This window comes from Schistocerca piceifrons, chromosome 3 (assembly GCF_021461385.2).
Source record: "Schistocerca piceifrons isolate TAMUIC-IGC-003096 chromosome 3, iqSchPice1.1, whole genome shotgun sequence".
Taxonomy (NCBI): Eukaryota; Metazoa; Arthropoda; class Insecta; order Orthoptera; family Acrididae; genus Schistocerca; species Schistocerca piceifrons.
Window position 1 is genome coordinate 394,192,745 of NC_060140.1, and position 24,117 is coordinate 394,216,861.

At 43.5% G+C, this 24,117-nt stretch overlaps 1 non-coding gene across 1 annotated transcript; it reads left to right on the forward strand.

Annotated features, from left to right (window-relative positions):
* The first annotated feature begins 23,413 nt into the window (after window positions 1-23,413).
* On the forward strand, window positions 23,414-23,497 carry Trnas-gga. Its single transcript is given in 2 exon segments — window positions 23,414-23,453; window positions 23,463-23,497. It is a non-coding gene; the product is annotated as a tRNA-Ser (tRNA).
* The last annotated feature ends 620 nt before the right edge of the window (window positions 23,498-24,117 follow it).

The following is a 24,117-nucleotide window of genomic DNA, read 5'->3' on the forward strand; positions in this document are numbered from 1 at the left end:
CGTTTTATTTTCCCTATTTTTCTTTTTTTATTTATACAAACCTCTAATTATTAATATCTCTGTATTTTTGTAATGGCAAATGAATATGTAAATGATAGAATCCAGTGAACATATAATTATCTTTGTAACGAGAGGTTGCGAAGTCGACGGTAAGCGTCGATTGTGAAGAGTCGGAGACGGGGGCGTGAGAGCGGCGGAAGCGCGAATGTGGCTGCTGGCGGACGCTAAGCGCCAAGTTGCAATTGAATCAGTGTGCGCCCGATTAAATATGAACTGTGCTGGATCTCAGGCAATCTGGCCTACTCCCTGAAGTGCAAAACGAAAACTGAAAACATAACCACAATAAATAAATTGAGCGACGGTGAGAAAATTGTTAACTGTGAAATAAAAACGAAATAATGGCTCTGAGCACTATGGCACTTAACATCTATGGTCATCAGACCCCAACGAAATAATAATTACGACATCGCACTAATTAGACAGCGATGGCAGCGATAATTTATACTGAATTGTCAAATATGTAGTGCACGTCATGTACATCCTGATATTGGTATACTATGACAGCAAGGTTTCGACAGAAATTAATAGAAGGGAAACCACCCAAACCTCATGGAATTATTGACCTGAAATCGTCATTTTCGGTACGAGATCGACGAATACCATTATCCGCCGGCCATTATCGAGGGAGCACTACGCAGTCCAGTCAAAAGGTGCAACACCGTTTAAATCCAGAGCCTTTGTGGTGAACTTAAAGCAAGCTCTCACAGGCAGAAAACTAAGTACTAACCCTTCTTTAATTGAAGTTGAATCGTGATTGTGCTGTAAAAATCTAGTCTTATTTGTACGTCCATTGCCAATTCTATCTCTGATCTTGCCCATCGCCAATTTAATATTTTTTCTCAGTCAGCCATTTCATCCGTCCTGGAAATCTATATACCTTAAAGTACTGCTACTCTAGATTATTTGAAACAACTTCTGAAGTTATCTGACAATTTTCGGCACCTAAATTCCAAAACTGAAATACTGAAAATTAATGTTCGACATTACTCGGCGTACTCGAGTACTTACTATAATCTCTGCCTCATTTCTGCTTGGCCACAGGGCTCTGAGAGAGTAGGACACAAATGTAACAGCCATTGACGTACCGCAGACTCTGAGCACCGGGAGCAATTTAAATTATTGTGCCCTGTCATAAGCTGTTAAAAACCCAAGTATTACAGATGTTTATTTCCTAAATCTAAAATTGTAATTATAAAATAAAATTACTGCTCCAAAGTCATTAATGTTTACTTAGAAACTACAACAATTTATAGGAACGAATACATGTATAACAAAATAGGAAACGAAAACATTAAATGTTAGATATTTCAGTATCTAAACCGCATTTACTTAAAAACTTCCTGATTTTATTCTCGCAAATTGTTCAGTAACGTAGTTAAATTTTGCGTGTATTTTTCTCTCAACGCATAAAACCGCAAGTGTACTTAATCCTTCCAAGCTCACAGTCACTCTGATAGGTCTTCGTTAGCTTTAATCTGAAAAGCTTCTTTCACAAGTAGCATTTGACACAGTGATTATACCACAGCAATGTTAAATAAATTCTCTTACATCTTCCACTCCATTATCCAGTTTAATAATTCGAAAGTTGTTCAGGCGAAAATGTTCGCTTCTATATGAACTTCTTTCAATAAAGAAATGTGGCATTTAATTCGATGTATTTCAGCAATCATAGCTGAACCATTCAATTCGGAATATTTTTTACATAAATGCAGAATGTTTCGAGCAATGAATCCATCTTTTCCTACACGCAATAGTATCCGCATTTGAAGGAAGGCAAGTAGCTCATGACGTAGATTCATTTGTAACGTACGTTTTCTTTTTCTTTTTTTAATTTTAATGTCATTTACTGTCTCAAGCTATTTCCAACGAGTTTCCTGAATTAAATCTAAGTTAGAGGCGATACTTTTATAACCAGTCATTTCGTTTCATCTTTCCGTTGAAATATGAAATACATTGCATATCTCCGTGGCTCTCTCTGTTGCTTTTGTGACAAAATGGAATCGATGCTTTCAAAACAATGAACAAGTTGAAGTCATCTTTGTTGTGGGTCTATCAAAGCATCATTCACTTCAGTGAGCACTGGGCTCCAAAAATAAAGGAATGGAAAGGAAGAGTAGCTCGTAATTCCAACCAACTAACTGTCTGCATCTCGTTTGGTTTCCCGGGTTTCTTCTCATCCATCCCTCAAGACTTCCAAAGCTTCTTTTATGCTTTCCATGTGCTCAGCAAGCACATGTACAGATTCATGCTTGAACTCTATCTTGTATCACAGGATTGCTTCACATTAATTGAAACGTGAAGTGTAGAGCTTGAGAAAAAATATGGAAACATTCTGAAAAGAGCCACAACAGGTCACCGTTTTTGTTCCAATAGCGGCTGCATGTACTCCAGTAAGATTAAATGAGTGCTTTTTACGAGGCACAAGCACTGCTTTGGCATTTATACCCAAAATACAGCTCTGAACACCACCATTGTGTACAGCCATAGTTGCAGCATTATCATATCCTTGTTCTTAGCAGTACTCCAGTTTTAGAGGGCCTCCCTGCAACTCGCTTTGTGCATGCGCCACAAGCGCTAGTAGGCCACTCCAAACAATCGAGAGAGAGGACGACCTCCAAGCCTACGACCAAAAATGTAAAATAATTATTATTGAAATAACCTTAATATGAGGCATCAATATCGATGTGGACTAAATTTGAGCCCTGAGATATCGTATTTTATGACAGCAGGTGTACCTTAAAAAAGTTTTCCCCTCCTAGAAATTTTGCTCCCGGACATCCGCCACACTAGCTCTCCCCCTCTTTCAACCCCTCACCTTCATTCCCTCTCCCCACCGCAACCCAATGACGGCAGCTAATGACAGTTGTGTTACAAGTCTATCAGCAACTAAATTTAATGTCACTGAAGGGCAACTTTCTAAATTTTGAGTTTTCTATTTCCTTAAGCTACGACAAATAGTTGTTCAATATACAGGGTGACAGTTATTGAACTACATAAAAAACGCAAATTACAAACTACGGGGTGCGCGCACTTTATTCAAGATGTAAACGTCACTATAGATATTCGGATTTAGATTATGACATGTTCGATATGCCTGCCATCATCGGCGATGATGTGGCTCAGACGAATAGCGAAATTCTGCCTGACCCGCTGATGTGTCGACACATCGATGCTATCGATGAGCTCCTGAATGGCTCTTTTCAATTGAGGAATGGTTTTGGGGTTATTGCTGTACAGCTTGTCTTTAACATAGCCCCACAATAAGGAGTCGCATTTGCGCAGATTTGGAAAATAAGGCGGCCAGTCGAGGCCCACGCCAGTGGCCTCTGTGTACGCTAGTGCCAGAATGCGTTCCTCAAAGTGCTCCTCCAGGACATCAAACACTCTCCTGCTTCGATGGGGTCGAGCTCCGTCTTCCATGAGCCACATCTTGTCTAAATCAGGGTCACTTTGGGTAATGGGGATGATATCGTCTTCCAAAAGATTCGCGTACCGTTCGGTGGTCACCGTGCCATCAAGGAATATCGTACCGATCATTCCGTGAGTAGACATTGCACACTACATAGTCACCCGTTGAGGGTGAAGAGACTTCTCGATTGCTAAATGCACCAATTTTGCTTACCGACGAACCCATCCAAATAAAACTGGGCTTCGTTGCTAAGTCAAACCATACTAATTCCAATCATGCCCCGCAGTTTGAACATCCTATCGCAAACCGTTCAGAAGTTATGATGATTTTATTTCATGTAGTTCAATACTTGTCACCCTGTACTAGTTGACTAATTAATAAAGTCTACTTCATTCTTTATCACACAAGGTCAGTTTGAATCATTTTGTAACTAAAAACTTTACACAATTTAATATACGACCCAAGTTTAGGTCAACACACACAAATGCAGACGAATTTTTTTAATCAGTTCAACCCACTCATTGTGTTACTATTCCTATTTAGGTTACTTCTCGCTTCTCATCCTGTCCGCCTACGTAGCTCAGTGCTCAGCATGTTTGCTGATATGCTGAGGATCTACATCTACATCTACATTTATACTCCGCAAGCCACCCAACGGTGTGTGGCGGAGGGCACCTTACGTGCGACTTTCATTACCTCCCTTTCCTGTTCCACTCGCGTATGGATCGCGGGAAGAACGACTGTCTGAAAGCCTCCGTGCGCGCTCTAATCTCTCTAATTTTACATTCGTGATCTCCTCGGGAGGTATAAGTAGGGGGAAGCAATATATTCGATACCTCATCCAGAAACGCACCCTCTCGAAACCTGGCGAGCAAGCTACACCGCGATGCAGAGCGCCTCTCTTGCAGAGTCTGCCACTTGAGTTTGTTAAACATCTCCGTAACGCTATCACGGTTACCAAATAACCCTGTGACGAAACGCACCGCTCTTCTTTGGATCTTCTCTATCTCCTCCGTCAACCCGATCTGGTACGGATCCCACACTGATGAGCAATACTCAAGTATAGGTCGAACGAGTGTTTTGTAAGCCACCTCCTTTGTTGATGGACTACATTTTCTAAGGACTCTCCCAATGAATCTCAACCTGGTACCCGCCTTACCAACAATTAATTTTATATGACCATTCCACTTCAAATCGTTCCGCACGCATACTCCCAGATATTTTACAGAAGTAACTGCTACCAGTGTTTGTTCCGCTATCATATAATCATACAATAAAGGATCCTTCTTTCTATGTATTCGCAATACATTACATTTGTCTATGTTAAGGGTCAGTTGGCACTCCCTGCACCAAGTGCCTATCCGCTGCAGATCTTCCTGCATTTCGCTACAATTTTCTAATGCTGCAACTTCTCTGTATACTACAGCATCATCCACGAAAAGCCGCATGGAACTTCCGACACTATCTACTAGGTCATTTATATACGAGGGTTATTCCAAAAGTAAGGTCCGATTGATTGCCAAATTGAAACCACAGTGAACATCAGAAATGTTTTACTTGTAACAATTAGCTACACCTTTCAGCTACTTCTCTACGTAGTCGCCGTTCTGACTTAGACTTTTGTCATAGCGTTGTACCAACTTTTCAATAGCCTCATCATAGAAGGCAGCCGCCAGTGCTTTCCGCCAATTCTCCACGCTGGCCTACACCTCGTTGTCTGTGTCAAAATGTTGTCTTCAAAGACAGCGGTTCATGTGACCAGAGATGAAACTCAGGGGGAGACAATTGCGGACTGTATTGTGGGTAATCTAACATTTCCATTTGAAAACGATGCAGCAGCATCTTCATTGCCCCTGCAGAATGCGGCTGAGAATTGTCGTGAAGACGAAACAGCACGACAGTTATGTAATGTTGGCTGCATAGCTTCAGGCGAAATTTCTCACCAGGCCCTCGTACTTGGCGGCAGACACTATTTTCTAGACATCTTTACGCACTCACTGCGAGCTCAGAAATGAGAAGAGCGACGTGATGCTAACTGGGGTTATACTAGAGACACTACCCAACACATCTGTGCAAAGCTTTATCGGATTTTCATAGTCGTTTCCATTTCGCGACCGATCGGACCTTACTTTTGGAATAACCCTCGTATATTGTGAAAAGCAATGGTCCCATAACACTCCCCTGTGGCACGCCAGAGGTTACTTTAATGTCTGTAGACGTCTCTCCATTGATAACAACATGCTGTGTTCTGTTTGCTAAAAACTCTTCAATCCAGCCACACAGCTGGTCTGATATTCCGTAGGCTCTTACTTTGTTTATCAGGCGACAGTGCGGAACTGTATCAAACGCCTTCCGGAAGTCAAGGAAAATGGCATCTACCTGGGAGCCTGTACCTAATATTTTCTGGGTCTGATGAACAAATAAAGCGAGTTGAGTCTCACACGATCGCTGTTTCCGGAATCCCTGTTGATTCCTACATAGTAGATTCTGGGTTTCCAAAAACGACATGATACTCGAGCAAAAAACATGTTCTAAAATTCTACAACAGATCGCTGTCAGAGATATAGGTCTACAGTTTTGCGCATCTGCTCGACGACCCTTCTTGAAGACTGGGACTACCTGTGCTCTTTTCCAATCATTTGGAACCTTCCGTTCCTCTAGAGACTTGCGGTACACGGCTGTTAGAAGGGGGGCAAGTTCTTTCGCGTACTCTGTGTAGAATCGAATTGGTATCCCGTCAGGTCCAGTGGACTTTCCTCTCTTGAGTGATTCCAGTTGCTTTTCTATTCCTTGGACACTTATTTCGATGTCAGCCATTTTTTCGTTTGTGCGAGGAACTGCAGTGCGGTCTTCCTCTGTGAAACAGCTTTGGAAAAAGGTGTTTAGTATTTCAGCTTTACGCGTGTCATCCTCTGTTTCAATGCCATCATCATTCCGGAGTGCATGGATATGCTGTTTCGAGCCACTTACTGACTTAACGTAAGACCAGAACTTCCTAGGATTTTCTGTCAAGTCGGTACATAGAATTTTACTTTCGAATTCACTGAACGCTTCACGCATAGCCCTCCTTACGCTAACTTTGACATCGTTTAGCTTCTGTTTGTCTGAGAGGTTTTGGCTGCGTTTAAACTTGGAGTGAAGCTCTCTTTGCTTTCTCAGTAGTTTCCTAACTTTGTTGTTGTACCACGGTGGGTTTTTCCCGTCCCTCACAGTTTTACTCGGCACGTACCTGTCTAAAACGCATTTTACGATTGCCTTGAACTTTTTCCATAAACACTCAACATTGTCAGTGTCGGAACAGAAATTTTCGTTTTTATCTGTTAGGTAGTCTGAAATCTGCCTTCTATTACTCTTGCTAAACAGATAAACCCTTCCTCCCTTTTTTTATATTCCTATCAACTTCCATATTCAGGGATTCTGCAACGGCTTTATGATCACTGATTCCCTGTTCTGCACATACAGAGTCGAAAAGTTCGGATCTGTTTGTTATCAGTAGGTCCAAGATGTTATCTCCACGAGTCGGTTCTCTGTTTAATTGCTCGAGGTAATTTTCGAAGAGTGCACTTAATGTCACTCGATGCTTTGTCACTACCACCCGTCCTATCTGAGTGTCGCAGTCTATATCTGGTAAATTGAAATCTCCACCTAAGACTATAACATGCTGAGAAAATTTATGTGAAATGTATTCCAAATTTTCTGTCAGTTGTTCTGCCACTAATGCTGCTGAGTCGGGAGGTCGGTAAAAGGAGCCAATTATTAACGTAGCTCGGTTGTTGAGTGTAACTTCCACCCATAATAATTCACAGGAACTTTTTCACTACAGGATAAACTACTACTAACAGCGACGAACACTCCACCACCGGTTGCAGGCAATCTATCCTTTCTAAACACCGTCTGTACCTTTGTAAAAATTTCGGCAGAATTTATCTCTGGCTTCAGCCAGCTTTCTGTACCTATAACGATTTCAGCTTTGGTGCTTTCTATCACCGCTTGAAGTTCCGGTACTTTACCAACGCAGCTTCGACAGTTTACTATTACAATACCGATTGCTGCTTGGTCCCCGCATGTCCTGACTTTGCCCCGCACCCGTTGATGCTGTTGCCCTTTCTGTACTTGCCCAAGGCCATTTAACCTAAAAAACCGCCCAGCCCACGCCACACAACCCCTGCTACCCTTGTAGTCGCTTGTTGTGTGTAGTGGACTCCTGTCATATCCAGCGGAACCCGAAACCCCACCACCCTATGGCGCAAGTCGAGGAATCTGCAGCCCACACGGTCGCAGAACCGTCTCAGCCTCTGATTCAGACTCTCCACTCGGCTCTGTACCAAAGGTCCGCAGCCAGTCCTGTCGACGATGCTGCAGATGGTGAGCTCTGTTTTCATCCCGCTAGCGAGACTGGCAGTCTTCACCAAATCAGATAGCCGCCGGAAGCCAGAGAGGATTTCCTCCGATCCATAGCGACACACATCATTGGTGCCGACATGAGCGACCACCTGCAGATGGGTGCACCCTGTACCCTTCATGGCATCCGGAAGGACACTTTCCACATCTGGAATGACTCCCCCCGGTACGCACACGGAGTGCACATTGATTTTCTTACCCTCTCTTGCTGCCATATCCCTAAGGGGCCCCTTTACGCGCCTGACGTTGGAGCTCCCAACTACCAGTAAGCCCACCCTCTGCGACCGCCCGGATCTTGCAGACTGAGGGGCAACCTCTGGAACAGAACAAGCAGCCATGTCAGGCCGAATATCAGTATCCGGTTCGTCAGACAAACTGGAGAGGCTTTCCGTTCAGCCCTCCGGAATGTCCTTCGCCCCCTGCCACACCTTGAGACGACCTCCCACTCTACCACAGGTGAGGACTCAGCCTCAATGCGGGCAGTATCCCGGGTAACCACAGTCGTAGTCCGATCGGGGGATGCGTGGGACGAGCTGGCCGTCCCCGACAAACCCCCATCCGGACCCCCACAGTGATGCCCATTGGCAACAGCCTCAAGCTGTGTGACCGAAGCCAACACTGCCTGAAGCTGGGAGCGAAGGGATGCCAACTCAGCCTGCATCCGAACACAGCAGTTGCAGTCATTATCCATGCTAAAAACTGTTGTGCAAGGAACGTCTGAACTAATCTACAGAGAGCGTAAACAAATCGACACAAAATTTAAACGGTTATTAAAATACAAGATTGCCTAGTAAATGCAGTAATGCTGCTACTTGCGCACTGCTGACACACTGCTCGGCGGCGGAAGGAGACTACTCGATTTTACACTATTCAGGTACTAAAACGCGATGCTACAACTCTCAAATACTATAATACGCCCGAAATTTATGAATTAAACAATGCAAGTACCAAAAACACGCAAAGAAATTAAGAATTAAACTATGTAACATATGAGTGAGCTAGGAGTATACGACTTGCTGCTGCAGCTGCTTATCCAACGGCGGCAGGGAGCACACTGACTGTGACCAACCGACACTGGCCGTTCAAAACAAAAGCAGAAGACAGACGACTACGCGAATTTACACTATTCAGGTACTAAAACGCGATGCTACAACTCTCAATTACTATAATACGCCAGAAATTTATGAATTAAACAATGCAAGTACCAAAAACACGCAAAGAAATTAAGAATTAAACTATGTAACAAATGAGTGAGCTAGGAGTATACGACTTGCTGCTGCAGCTGCTTATCCAACGGCGGCAGGGAGCAGGTTCAGTTCCCTCTATTGCCAGGAATTTCTCCTTGGTGAGAGGACTGGAAGCATGACTATTCTTGAGCGATTTCAGCTGTTCCGCAGTCTCGTTATCTGATAGATTTAAAAGAGGAAGATCATTAATGAAGGAGTTCCGAAAGATCTAATTTAGTAATTCGGCCCTCTGTCACCTTCAAGTGTACACTGTATAGGTGATATTGATCCTTTTTGTTATCTTTATGTAATATCAATATTTCTTATTAATTTTTTATCATATCAGTCGGCTTTGATTTCTTTTAGCTTTTGTTTATTAACAACCAACTTTACAATAATCCCACTGATCCTAAGCGGGTCTTTCCAGCTTCTCACATCTTCGCTCAGCTTATACATGTCAAATCGTGCTGGAAAGAGTGTAGCATTTAATCCATTTTTGACCCGCGTCTTGGTTGCCAGAGATGACTGATTGCTCACATAATCTGTAACCTGTAATGCTGTTCGACCATGAGCGCTTAGTCTTGTTCAGCTGAGAACTGTAAATGTGTTGGCATCTGATGTCATTCTCAAGCGAGTTTTATATTGTCATTGGTTTGCGCTTTAAGTAGATGGTGTAGTATGTAGAAGTGGAATGAACGTATTTCAGTGCAGTGACGCTATAGTTATGCATTTTTCTTTGGCGCTGCAGGTGTCCGGCATCTGTTTTCCAAACAAATGACTGCCAAATCAGGTAATATCCAATAATGTATTGTCTAAATGAATGAATCACTTTAACCACCGTAGGTCAGTTTCGGCCTTAAGCCATTATCAGATGTATGATATTCGCGATTGGTGTGTCATTTAACACGAAACAAAATGTTTATATGTGACACACACATCACCAGTATCATACATTTGATAATGACATAAGGTGTAAACTGGCCAGTAACGTAAATTATATGCATGGTGCATTAAAGAAATAAGACTAACAGTCTTCGGTGGTTAAAATCGTTCATCTACATCTGCATTTATACTCCGCAAGCCACGCGACACTGTGTGGCGGAGGGCACATTACCTGCCACTGTCATTACCTCCCTTTTGCTGTTCCAGTCGCGTATGATTCGCGGGAAGAACGACTGCCGGAAAGCCTCCGTGCGCGCTCGAATCTCTCTAATTTTACATTCGTGATCTCCTCGGGAGGTATAAGTAGGGGGAAGCAATATATTCGATACCTCATCCAGAAACGCACCTTCTCCAAACCTGGACAGCAAGCTACACCGAGATGCAGAGCGCCTGTCTTGCAGAGTCTGCCACCTGAGTTTGCTAAACATCTCCGTAACGCTATCACGGTTACCAAATAACCCTGTGACGAAACGCGCCGCTCTTCTTTGGATCTTCTCTATATCCTCTGTCAACCCGACCTGGTACGGATCCCACGCTGATGAGCAATACTCAAGTATAGGTCGAACGAGTGTTGATGGACTACATTTTCTAAGGACTCTCCCAATGAATCTCAACCTGGTACCCGCCTTACCAACAATTAATTTTATATAATCATTCCACTTCAAATCGCATACTCCCAGATATTTTACAGAAGTAACTGCTACCTGTGTTTGTTCCGCTATCATATAATCATACAATAAAGGATCCTTCTTTCTACGTATTCGCAATACATTACATTTCTCTACGTTAAGGTTCAGTTGCCACCCCCTACACCAAGTGCCTATCCGCTGCAGATCTTCCTGCATTTCGCTGCAATTTTCTAATGCTGCAACTTCTCTGTATACTACAGCATCATCCGCGAAAAGCCGCATGGAAATTCTGACACTATCTACTAGGTCATTTATATGTATTATGAAAAGCAGTGGTCCCATAACACTCCCCTGTGGCACGCCAGAGGTTACTTTAATGTCTATAGACGTCTCTCCATTGATAACAACATGCTGTGTTCTGTTTGCTAAAAACTCTTTAATCCAGCCACACAGCTGGTCTGATATTCCGTAGGCTCTTACTTTGTTTATCAGGCGACAGTGCGGAACTGTATCGAACGCCTTCCGGAAGTCAGGGAAAATGGCATCTACCTGGGAGCCTGTATCTAATATTTTCTGGGTCTGATGAACAAATAAAGCGAGTTGGGTCTCACACGATCGCTGTTTCCGGAATCCATGTTGATTCCTACATAGTAGATTCTGGGTTTCCAGAAATGAAATAATACACGAGCAAAAAACTTCTTCTAAGATTCTACAACAGATCGATGTCAGAGATATAGGACTATAGTTTTGCGCATTTGCTCGACGACCCTTCTTGAAAACTGGAACTACCTGTGCTCTTTTCCAATCATTTGGAACCTTCCGTTACTCTAGAGACTTGCGTTACATGGCTGTTAGAAGGGGAGGCAAATTCTTTCGCGTACTCTGTGTAGAATCGAATTGGTATCCCGTCAGGTCCAGTGGACTTTCCTCTCTTGAGTGATTCCAGTTGCTTCTCTATTCCTTGGACACTTATTTCGATGTCAGCCATTTTTTTCGTTTGTGCGAGGATTTAGAGAAGGAACTGCAGTGCGATCTTCCTCTGTGAAACAGCTTTGGATAAAGGTGTTCAGTATTTCAGCTTTACGCTTATCATCCTCTGTTTCAATGCCATTACCATCCCAGAGCGTCAGAATTACAATATCCGCTGCTGTGGATCTTTGTGTACATAAAAGTTAGTTTTGTGACTGTCCTTCACGTTATTACACCTTCACAGTTTCGATTTCTGGTTAATAATTTCACACCAGCTACCATTCATATGCGACGTTGAACGGAGATTTTTCACCAGGCCGAGACAAAATATGCATGTCAGATATGGAAAGCGAGTTCCGGCAACTTTTCAACGTAACAGCTGCAGTGTCGCGTAAACGAAAGCTTCGGTGACTTGTTGGAGGGACCGCGAGCTATTCTGAAATCTTAAGTCCCCCGAGAGCCGGGGCTTTCACGTTGCAAGAGACGTCGCGCCTCGGAGCTGTTTGCCGACTTACAGCTCTTCCGAGGCAGTGCTCCGCCTTCTGGAAGGATACCCACAGAGCTGCTCCATGTTCCTCGGTCTGTAAGAACAGATGCGTTCTGTGAAGACAGAGTTGCAGAGGTAGCCATTGTGATGAAGACAGAAATACGAGGGTTATTCCAAAAGTAAGGTCCGATTGATTGCCAAATTGAAACCACAGTGAACATCAGAAATGTTTTACTTGTAACAATTAGCTACACCTTTCAGCTACTTCTCTACGTAGTCGCCGTTCTGACTTAGACTTTTGTCATAGCGTTGTACCAACTTTTCAATAGCCTCATCATAGAAGGCAGCCGCCAGTGCTTTCCGCCAATTCTCCACGCTGGCCTACACCTCGTTGTCTGTGTCAAAATGTTGTCTTCAAAGACAGCGGTTCATGTGACCAGAGATGAAACTCAGGGGGAGACAATTGCGGACTGTATTGTGGGTAATCTAACATTTCCATTTGAAAACGATGCAGGAGCATCTTCATTGCCCCTGCAGAATGCGGCTGAGAATTGTCGTGAAGACGAAACAGCACGACAGTTATGTAATGTTGGCTGCATAGCTTCAGGCGAAATTTCTCACCAGGCCCTCGTACTTGGCGGCAGACACTATTTTCTAGACACCTTTACGCAGTCACTGCGAGCTCAGAAATGAGAAGAGCGACGTGATGCTAACTGGGGTTATACTAGAGACACTACCCAACACATCTGTGCAAAGCTTTATCGGATTTTCATAGTCGTTTCCATTTCGCGACCGATCGGACCTTACTTTTGGAATAACCCTCGTATATAACAGAGATACGGATTTTCTATGTTCTCTTCTTGCGGCTTGGTTCGTACGAGGTGTGTTTTTTGAGCACCGTTTTTATGTTGGAGTTCATCTCAAATTTCTTAAAACTGAGTTGTTGAAACAATTTTATTATATCGTATATCCTCATTTACGTTTCAGTATAATCCCCACCAATATAAACGCGCTTATTGCAACGGTCGACCTGCTTCTAAATCCCATTTCCATAAAACTGTGCCGCCTACTTGGCTAACAGCTTCTTAACCATATTTTGACGTCATCGTCGTTGCCAGAATGAGATTTTCACTCTGCAGTGGAGTGTGCGCTGATATGAAACTTCCTGGCAGATTAAAACTGTGTGCCGGACCGAGACTCGAACTCGGGACCTTTGAATTTCGCGGGCAAATCCTCTACCAACTTCTTTTTTGTGTTCATCTGCTCGGGGCGGACGTCGTAAGACATCTGGTTAAGTTCGTTGTTGATCGATTAACTCAGTTTTTTTTTATCACAGAGGGCAGCTAACCCTCTGACCGAACACGCTGAGCTACCGTGCCGGCGACCAACTGAGCTACCCAAGCACGACTCACGCCACGTCCTCACAGCTTTACTTCTGCCAGTACCTCGTCTCCTACCTTCCAAAGTTTACAGAAGCTCTCCTGCGAACCTTGCAGAACTAGCACTCCTGAAAGAGACGATATTGCGGAGACATGGCTTAGCCACAGCCTGGGGGATGTTTCCAGATTGAGATTTTCACTCTGCAGCGGAGTGTGCTTTTTTGTCATCGTCGTTGTCATGACGATCACTGCCCAAACGTTTTCTAAAGTGCAAGAACAAGGCGTAATCACCGCTTACACGTCTTTTCACTCAGAAAAACATCACTGTTCGTATTTCAGTCAACTGAGGCGTTTTAATAAGCACAACGCAAAAATGAACGAATGCTTCACTTATGGCGTCTATGAGTAACAAACAGGTGCAGGGGAATATGCAAATGACTGGCCCGAGAAATGAAATGACAATTTTAAAAAAGGTACCCTCTTAATAAACACCCCTCGCACGTATGTTGGGAGCTAAGTATTCGTGACAATTCATATACATACATATGTACGACAGATAGTATATCACTTTATTTCACTTAGTATATCTCTGTCTACAACTTAACTTGGCAAGTCACTCTTAACATGGACTGGCATTTTGTGTGATTCATTTTACTGATATGACAAGCCCTTGATTTTAGGGGCCTTAACTTCTACAAACTGATGTACAGATCGTTGCCGACACATTTCATTGGTAGATGTTAGACCGCTTTACTAACTGAATGTTTGCTAATTTTAAGATTGTTTCTTGTCCTTCTGAAGAAGATGGGCTTAAATCCGTTTAAACCATGGTTAAGGTTAGTTGAAAACCACTATTTATTGCTACCGGTTGGCTATCTTATTCACCTGCTCTTCTGCAACCGTTGTTGAAGTGCAGCCATGTTCAAAATCTTACAAGATGAGACGTTGTGAGACACTCATTGGCTGGCTCCTCTGCAAGAGGTCTGCCCGACAAGGGAGACACTGCCAGAAATTACGCTGCTTCCGGTATAGCCCTCTGATTCATCGGAACACAGAAATCCCTCTCGCCTGCACGAACAGTGCTGCTTTAAAATACCGTATCCTCGAGGGGAGCCCGAAACTTCTTTGAGCGTTAAATGTATTGTCAGTTTCGAATGACACAGTGGTAAAATCAAGGCTTAATTTCACCCAGAAAGAGCGGAAAGGCGTTCCGGTACCGCCTAGAATTTTTTTTTTTTTTTTCGAACTCGCGGGAACAAGTCGGCGCTGGAGATTTAAAATAGTACATGTATATTAAATCGCAACTTAACCATAATTTTGCAGCTGCACCGGCACCAGTGGGTGGCCAAGCATGAACTATGACCGAGCAGCTACGATGCAACTGTTTGAACGTTGCGACTGGCAGCAGTTGCAAACATGACGTCATAGCCACGTACTGTGCCGATATGTATTGAACAGAATTAGGGAACCAAGTGACACTGCTACCGGGACAGACGATAGCACAAGATTATATTAAATCTTGTGATTTTATTGTTTCGATTATAAGGAATTATTTCAAAATCAAACATAGCTGTAAAAAAACAAGTGTGTAAATCTGAATAGGTCGAAAAAAATCAGCCAGCCAGTTGAAAAACAAAGGTTTATTAGCCCTTCCTAGGTTTCGACATCTCTAAAAATATCTTCTTCAGAAGGAATGGGCCTTGTTACATCACATGATGATATATTAGATTAGCTGAAACAGAGCGGCTCTTGTTGTATATAAATTTGACAAAACAAAAATTATCCCAAGCCGTGGTATTAGACATCAGCAAGATTACATTTAGCGTAATTCAGAACGAATACCCACTGGTAAATGTCCACTGGCAGAGGCACTTGTCAACATAAAATTGTAACAGGAGTCACAGCGTAAAATATTTGCCTATCTTAGATGTACATCGTGCCAGAGACTTAAGGCCAACAAAGTTGTGAGCATTCATTCTGAAGTATGCTAAATGTAATCTGGCTGCTGTCTAAAGCCACGGCTTGGGATAATTCTTGTTTTGTCAATTTTATATATGACAAGAGCCGCTCGGCTTCAGCTAATCTAATGTACCATCACGTGATGTAACAAGGCCCACTCCTTCTGAAGAAGATATTTTTAGAAAAACCGAAACCTAGGAAGGACTAATAAACCTTTGTCTTGCAACTGGCTGGCTGATTTTCTTCAACCTCTTCAGAAAAACCGAAACCTAGGAAGGGCTAATAAACCTTTGTCTTGCATTTGGCTGCCTGGTTTTCTTCAACCTCTTGAAGAAGATATTTTTAGAAAAACCGAAACCTAGGAAGGGCTAATAAACCTTGGTCTTGCAACAGGCTGGCTGATTTTCTTCAACCTCTTCATAAGAAATTACGTTTTAATCATCTTAATTTTAGAGTGGTATTTGGTTTAAAATGGTTTCTCTTTTAAGCTCATCACAAGTTTTCAAAAATCGAAACTTACGATTTTTGCTACTTTGTGGTGAGGGGGAGGAAGTTGTCTGGTCGAACAGGTATATTCCGACATCCAAAATTTTAGATATTAAGCACTGGATAATAAATATCTCATAAGATGTGGGAACAAATATTGGCGCACAAAGTTGTGAGACGCGATGCTCTCATGTTTTAAACAGGTTCTTTTACAATGCGAGTTCCAGAAATAACATTGGTTATCGTAAGACCTTCGCGCACAGTACCTTGCCACTTTCACTTGCCTCGTCGCAAAGAGTGAGGAGAGAGCTTCCCTCTCCTCCCCTCCCCTCCCCTCTCCTCCTCTCTATCAGAATGACTGCCGCGCCCACCCACCCTCACCCACACCGCTCCAACGCGTCTCGCCGCCGACAGAAGTGGCATCAGTGTTTCCACTAACCAAGTTTGCACCCATTGTGCCGCCGACAAAAGACGCACAGGCGTCCTCGCCGTTGTTGACGAGAAGCTCGTGGAGTTCAGAATAGTGCCGCCTATTCACGTTCAACAAGACCGAAGGCACAGACGCACACAACAAACGCAGATTCCGTCGAATCATTCTAGAAATCTGATCAGTATATGCTCCACTACTTAATTATCTCGTATGCCACTCTTATGATATTATATATTGGTCGGTTCAGAAGCCCTGCATACCGTAAAATTATGGTTAAATCTTTTTATGTCACAAAATGACTTCAGAGCGCTTCAATGTAACCTCCATTCTCCTGCAAAACAGCGCCGCAGCCTTTCGGAAAGTATTGTATTCATGTTTCTGTGTCTGATTATTCGAGCCATTGTGTCAGAAGCATTCTCAACGGTCTGAAACCGTTTGCCTATGTGTCGTTTCTTGAGTTTTGGAAACAATTCATAGAGTAGTGGGTTCATGTCATAGCTTTAGTCAATTATTCAAAATAACAGTCACAATTGCATTAGTTATTTTGCCGCCAACCGGTTTCAACCCGAGATGGGGTTATCTTCAGGGCAATTTACAATTTGGCCGCAAAATAAATAATGCGATTGTGACTGTCATTTTCAATAATTGATTATAAGTAAATTAATTGCTGTTTATCTCCATACAACTATGTTGTCTAAAAAAATCATAGCTTTAGGATCGATGGGGAAGGATTTCCTATCCATAATTATCGAAAACTCTGCATACTGGTTAAGAAATATGTGGCAATGGAATGAGCATTCGAACCCCGAATCTATCAGACCTTCTTTTGTGAATCTTTGGCCATAAAACATTTCGCAGAAACTCTGCGTAGTATGGCCCTGTGAGAGTGGTGCCGTGCAACACTATCTGTTGTGCACCCCATTCTTGTCTTGTCATAATACGTACTCGTCATCAACTTCACTTTGGTCTCTTGGCGGCGGCATGCTTTGGCCGAAGTCAGAATGTAGACTCTGAGAGGGCAAATTTCAATTTTGGCTCAAAAACTAGGATTATCTTTCACCTGTGAGGACAATACTGCTTAAAGATTGATCTTCCTCTGTCTCGTAGCGTTGTAGCAATTGTTGTGCAATTATCTTATGATTTGCCGTAAGCTCGACACTCAGATGACGAGGAACCCATTTTGCAGCGACTTTTCTGCAATTTATCGCTTACGTTTCTGAACAACCAAGAGCCAGACATGTTTGTTTCATTTGCAGTTTGTCCGCATTTTTGCGTCAATGTTCTTTTAATATTTTGTCAATAGCAGCGAACGTATAGTCTGTTCCTTTTACAGGTCTACCACTCCTTGGACTGCCTTCAGTGCTTGTACGCCTTCCTGAAAACATAAAGCTCACCGTGACACTGCGTTTCGATCCCATACTCTAATCCACAAACTTCAGCTACAGCGTTGAGAATTTCGCTACGGGTAGGTGTTTTCCTCGCAAACTTTTATTTTGACCTGAGTCACTTTCCACCACTATTTCAAACACGAATATCTCACTGAAGGCGAAAATTATCATATCGGTAAAAACTCGTGGAAGATGAAATAGTAAATTAATGTTTAACGGAAGATAGAAAACGAAGTTGCATAAGTTAAAAAAGTAAAAAACCGATGAGTTGACTGATTAAGATAGACACAGACATGAGTGAAACGATGAGTTGGCCTAGACTGCCAGGGAGAGGGGTATCAGGAGAATGTAGCAGTTTGCGTAGTACTTAAAGGGTGTTTGGGCGGGTGGATGCTCGGAGGAGGAATGAAGAGGTAGTGGGCACTGACCATGGGTGGTGGGGTGGGTTCTATTTAGGTGTAGTAGGATATATATCACTGCGGATTTCATGGTCAGCGAAAGGATGGAGAGTGTGGAGGTGTAAAGTGCAAAATGGTACTAGAGGCATGAGAGAACCAGGATCAGTCAGCAGGGGGGTACTTAGGGAGTACGTAGTGTTGAGTTTACGGGTAACGTGGGATATCTGGAGGTGTTCACGATGGCAAACGAGGGAGAGGAATTTTATAGGTTCGTAGAGGACGCTGGTGGGGGGTGGGGGGGGGGGGGCTTAAGCGGATTCGAGAAGCTAGGTGGAATACATGGCGGTCGAAGATCTGTAGGGCGTGATAAAAGGACAGAGGAGTCTGACCAGGGGTTTATAGGTGTGTAGGATTGTAGAGGGCTGCAATCCCATGTCCAGCCGGCTAGTAGTTTTAGTAATTGCAGCCTATTGTGGACTTTCTGTTGCAAGATTAGTAGAGTAGGCTTTCAGGTTAGGCGGTGATCAAGCATTAGTCCGAGGTATTTTAGTATGTTAGTAATTAACTGTATAGGACTGTCGTAAATGGTAAGGTAAATGTCGTGGGCAAGGAAGGTGCGGGTGGTTTGGCCTGCAAAAATTGCCTCGATTTGGTAGGGTTGATTTTAGGGACCTACGGATCCACCATGAGGTGACCTGATTGAGATGGGAGTGATCGTTGGGATCTCTGGAGAGTAGGGCAGAGGGCGAGGAACCCATATTGCATGAGATGAACTTATCATATCGGCAGTGTATGGAAGTTAAGCCGGTGGTCTATAGGTAGCGTCTTTGATCAGCAATCAACACGTTCTCGGTCCCAGGTTTGAAACACGCCATCACTTAAATTTCGATTAATAATCGACAATGGCGGCCGAAGGGTTCCGGCCCAAGAAGGCATTCTTCCAACAGCCTTGTCAAAGGGGGTGAAGGAGTGGACAAAGGTTCAGGGCAGTCTTTTGACCTTGGGGTGGGAAACAACCCCTAAAGGAGGAAGAATCAGTAATGATCAACAGCGTGAGGATGCAGAAGACAATGGAAACCAGTGTATTAAAGACACATAACATGTATCCATATGACATGTGGCCCGTAATTCGAAAAGTGTTGTGATGATCTCTCCATTGGCAAAATATTCCGGAATAGTCTCCCATTCGGATCTCCGAGAGGTAACTGCCAAGGGGGAGGTGACCATGAGAAAAAGATTGAATCACCAACGAAATGATAATGTTCAACATGTCGGGACGTGGAATGTCAGAAGCATGAACGTGGTAGGGAAGCTAGAAAATCTGAAAAGGGAAGTGCAAATGCTCAATCTAGATATAGTAGGGGTCAGTGAAGTGAAATGGAAAGAAGACAACGATTTCTGGTCAGATGAGTTTAGGGTAATATCAACAGCAGCAGAAAATGTCACAGGAGTAGGATGGGTTATGCTTAAGAAGGTAGGTCACAGAGTATGTTACTGTGAACAGTCAGTGATAGGGGTGTTCTTGTCAGAATAGACAGCAGACCAGCACCGACAACGATAGTTCAGGTATACATGCCGATGTCGCAAGCTGAATATGAAGCGACAGAGAAAGTATATCAGGATATTGGAAGGGTAATACAGTACGTAAAGGGAGATGAAAATCTAATAGTCATGGGAATGCAGTTATAAGGGGAAGGAGTGGATGAAAAGGTTACAGGAGAATGTGGGCTTGGGACAAGGAATGAGAGAAAGACTCTGTAATAAATTTCAGTTAGTAACAGCGAATATGTCGTTCACGAATCACGAGAAGAGGAGGTATACTTAGAAAAGGCCGAGTAATACGGGAAGACTTCAGTTAGATTACATCACGGTCAGACAGAGATTCCGAAATCATATACTGGATTGTAAGGAGTACCCGGGAGCACATAGAGGCTCGGATCACAATGTAGTAGTGATGAAAAGTAGGCTGAAGTTCCAGATATTAATCAGGAGGAATCAATATGCAAAGAAGTGGGATACGGAAGTACTAAGGAATGACGAGATACGCTTGATGTTCTCTAAGGTTATACATACAGCAATAAAGAATAGCTCATAGGCAGTACAGTTAAAGAGGAAAGGACATCTCTAAAAAGAGCCATCACACAAGTTGGAAAGAGAAACGTAGGTACAAAGAAGGTAACTGCTAAGAAACCATGGGTAACAGAAGAAATACTTCAGCTGATCGATGAAAGGAGGAAGTGCAAAAATGTTCCGGGAAACTCAGGAAAACAGAAATACAAGTCGCTGAGGAGTAAAACAAATAGGAAGTGCAGGAAAGCTAAGACGAAATGGCTGCATGAGAACTGTAAAGAACTCGAGAAAGAAATGATTGTCGGAAGGACTGACTCGGCATATAGCAAAGTCCAAACAACCTTCGTTGACATAAAAGCAAGGCTGGTAACGTTAAGAGTGCAACGGGAATTGCACTGTTCAATGCAGAAGAGAGCGGATAGGTGGAAAGAATACATTGAAATCCTCTGTGATGGGGAAGATTTGTCAGATGTGATAGAAGAAGATACAGGAGTCGATTTAGAAGAGATAGGGGATCCAGTACTAAAGTCAGAATTTAAAAGAGCTTTGGAGGACTTAAGATCTAATAAGGCAGAAGGGATTGATACCATCCATCAGGATTTCTAAAATTATTTGGGGAAGTGGCAACAAACGACCATTCACGTTGGTGTGTGGTATGTATGAGTCTGGCGACATACCATCTGACTTTCGGAAAAATATCACCCTCACAATTCCGAAGACTGTAAGAGCGGACAAGTGCGAGCGTTATCGCACAATCAACTTAACAGCTCATGCATCCAAGTTGCTGACAGGGATGTTATACAGAAGAATGGAAAATAAAATTCAGGATGTGTTAGATGATGACCAGTTTGGCCTTAGGAAAGGTAAAGGCACTAGAGCGGCAATTCTGACGTTGCTGTTGAAAATGTAAGCAAGACTAAAGAAAAATCAAGATACGTTCATGGGATTTGTCGACTTGGAAAAAGAGTTCGACAGTGTAAAATTGTGCAAGATGTTCGAAATTCTGAGAAAACCAGGGGTAAGCTGTAGGGAGATGAGACGCCCGCTAAACCCGCTGCGCAGAACAGGTGATTAGGATTGTGGAAAGGGCCAAATAAGGTGTCGGTCAGGTTCACTCAAACGAGTTTCAAAAGGGCAATTTTTTCACGGCTGAAGGCCTCCAAACAAGAAATCTTAAAGAAACAAGATAAATCTCAAGTGGTAAAAACATGCAGTTAAAATTGCAAATAAAGTAATTAACATACGTATATATACACAGAGAGGCTGAGAGCCGCTAGGTAAAGGTGAATAGACAAACAGAGACAAGATGCAATACAAACGGATGAAGGCCCATAATAAAATTTTCAATATTTTAGAATAAATTACCATAACCTTTCAAAGGCAGAAGGCCGCAAGGTTTTTTTACAATAAGGATTTAAGTGGCTGTAGGCCCACAATTTATTTTCCAGAATTCTAAAATACATAAAATCCAGTAAAAGCAAGAATTTTTTAAATCATTGGCTATGACAGTATGTAAACAGACAATTAAACACATGTGAGAAGGTCAATAAAAGAAAACGGCGCTCAGATGCCTCCAGGGAGGTCGGTCTGCCCTCGTTCACCTAGGTGAGACAGGTGGTGAGCCCAACTACACTTGATCCGTCGGAACTCAACCAGGGGACAGCCACGGACCGACCGACAAAACGACTTGCTTGCCGCCAATCGGTACATGAGAACTCCAACACCAAAAGTTACGAACGTGATTATCCGCAATGAAATATGTATTAGCTGTCAAAACTACACACGATGCTGGACAGCGAGAACAGGTGAGGAAAGGACGCTGCCTGCAATTACGTTAGTTGCCAGGGCAGGTAACCGGAACACTAACGGCCACAAGGCAGAAAATCCGCTGGTGCACTTGAATTGTAGTCACCCAATATAGTTAATTGCACCGCAGGGCGACTAAATTTCAGCAATAGAAACACTCGGTGTTGCTCACAGCAATACCTCCCCAACAGTGAACCACCGAAACGAACCGCACAACATGAATGGACGTGGCTTGGGTAGTTGAAACCACTACTCAACTTCGACGTCCTCGGTCGGTGAACCACGAAGCTCGTAGTGATGGGACAACTCCACACACACGCTCCGAAACTGCGCAGGGACCGCTAGCGGACCCAGCCGACTCCACCGCGCAGGGATAACTTCCCTGGTCCGCAGCAACCGACCGACTCACTGCCAGTACGCCGTCAACATTTAAAACAAGTTATCAGTGGAAATGACACCAACTACACACACAAACACTTGCACGACGACCTGAACGATACCCAAGAGTAACAAAGCATGCACGAAGACAAATTGAGAGTCGATGCACACACACAGCCGACTCATGAATGATCGGCGAGCCAAAACCTGTCGTCCGGTAGGACGACCGACCGACGATCCACCACGCCGTGGCCCGGCTCAAGTGATGCGTGGCGGCAATGGTCGGGCGAGTCATGTCGACGGATACCTCACTGCTGCTCCAACCCGACTGCACTAGTGCCGCATTGCAACTCCCGACTTGCAGGTACGCGTTCCAACTGACTGGCAGCCCGAACCCGCGACCCAAACTGGATAACGACAGACAACGACCGGGAAGTAATAGAAGTCGAGCAAAGATACTACGAGAGGGGATGTATCAATACGCGCTGCTAACGCCACTCACGATCAGGCAGAGCAGCAACCCAGTGACAGTAGTCATTTAAATTAACGTAGTGAGGTGGAAGTACGTTAAAAACAGAGTGTAAAATTCATGATGGCGGGAACACGAGCCACGCACTGCTCAGGAGAGACGGATAATATACAATATGTACAAGAGCCAAGTTGGAATAATAAGAGTGGACGTCCAAGAACGAAGTGCTCGGATTAAAAAGGTGTAAGACAGGAATGTAGTCTTTCGCCCCTACTGTTCAATCTGTACATCGAAGAAGTAATGATGGAAATGAAAGATTCAGGTGGAAGGCTATCAATGATATAATTCATTGATGACATTGCTATCGTCAGTGAAAGTGAAGATGAATTACATGATCTGCTGAATGGAATGAACAGTCTAATTATATAATATGGATTGAGAGTAAATTGGAGAAAGACAAAACTAATGAGAAGCAGCAGAAACGATAACATCAAGAAACTTAACATGAGGACAGACGGTATAAGCCGGCCTGAGTGGCCGAGCGGTTAAAGGCGCTACAGTCTGGAACCGCACGACCGCTACGGTCGCAGGTTCGAATCCTGCCTCGGGCATGGATGTGTGTGATGTCCTTAGGTTAGTTAGGTTTAATTAGTTCTAAGTTCTAGGGGACTTATGACCACAGCGGTTGAGTCCCATAGTGCTCAGAGCCATTTGAACCATTTTTGAACAGACGGTATAAAGAAGTCTGCTACCCAGGCAGCAAAATAACCAATGATGGACGGAGCGAGGAGGACATCGAAAGCAGACTAGCACTGGTAAAAAGTGCATTCCTGGCCAAGAGAAGTCTACTAGTATCAAACATGGGCCTGAATTTGTTTTTAGCACAACATTGCATGGTAATGAAACACGGACTGTGGGAAAACCAGAGCAGAAGAGAATCGAAGCATTTGAGATGTGATGCTAAAGACGAATGTTGAAAATTAGGTGTACTGGTAAGGTAAGGAGTGAGGAAGTTCTGTGCAGAATCGGAGAGGAATGGAATACGTGGAAAACACATGGCACTAAAGGGAACTGTAGAGGCCAAAAAGTGTAGAGAAAGACAGAGATTGGAATACGTCCAGAAAGTAATTGAGGACGTAGGTTGCAAATGTCCCCTCTGAGATGAAGAGGGCAACACAGGAGAGGAATCTGTGGCGGTCCGTATCAAACCAGTCAGAAGACGAATGACTCA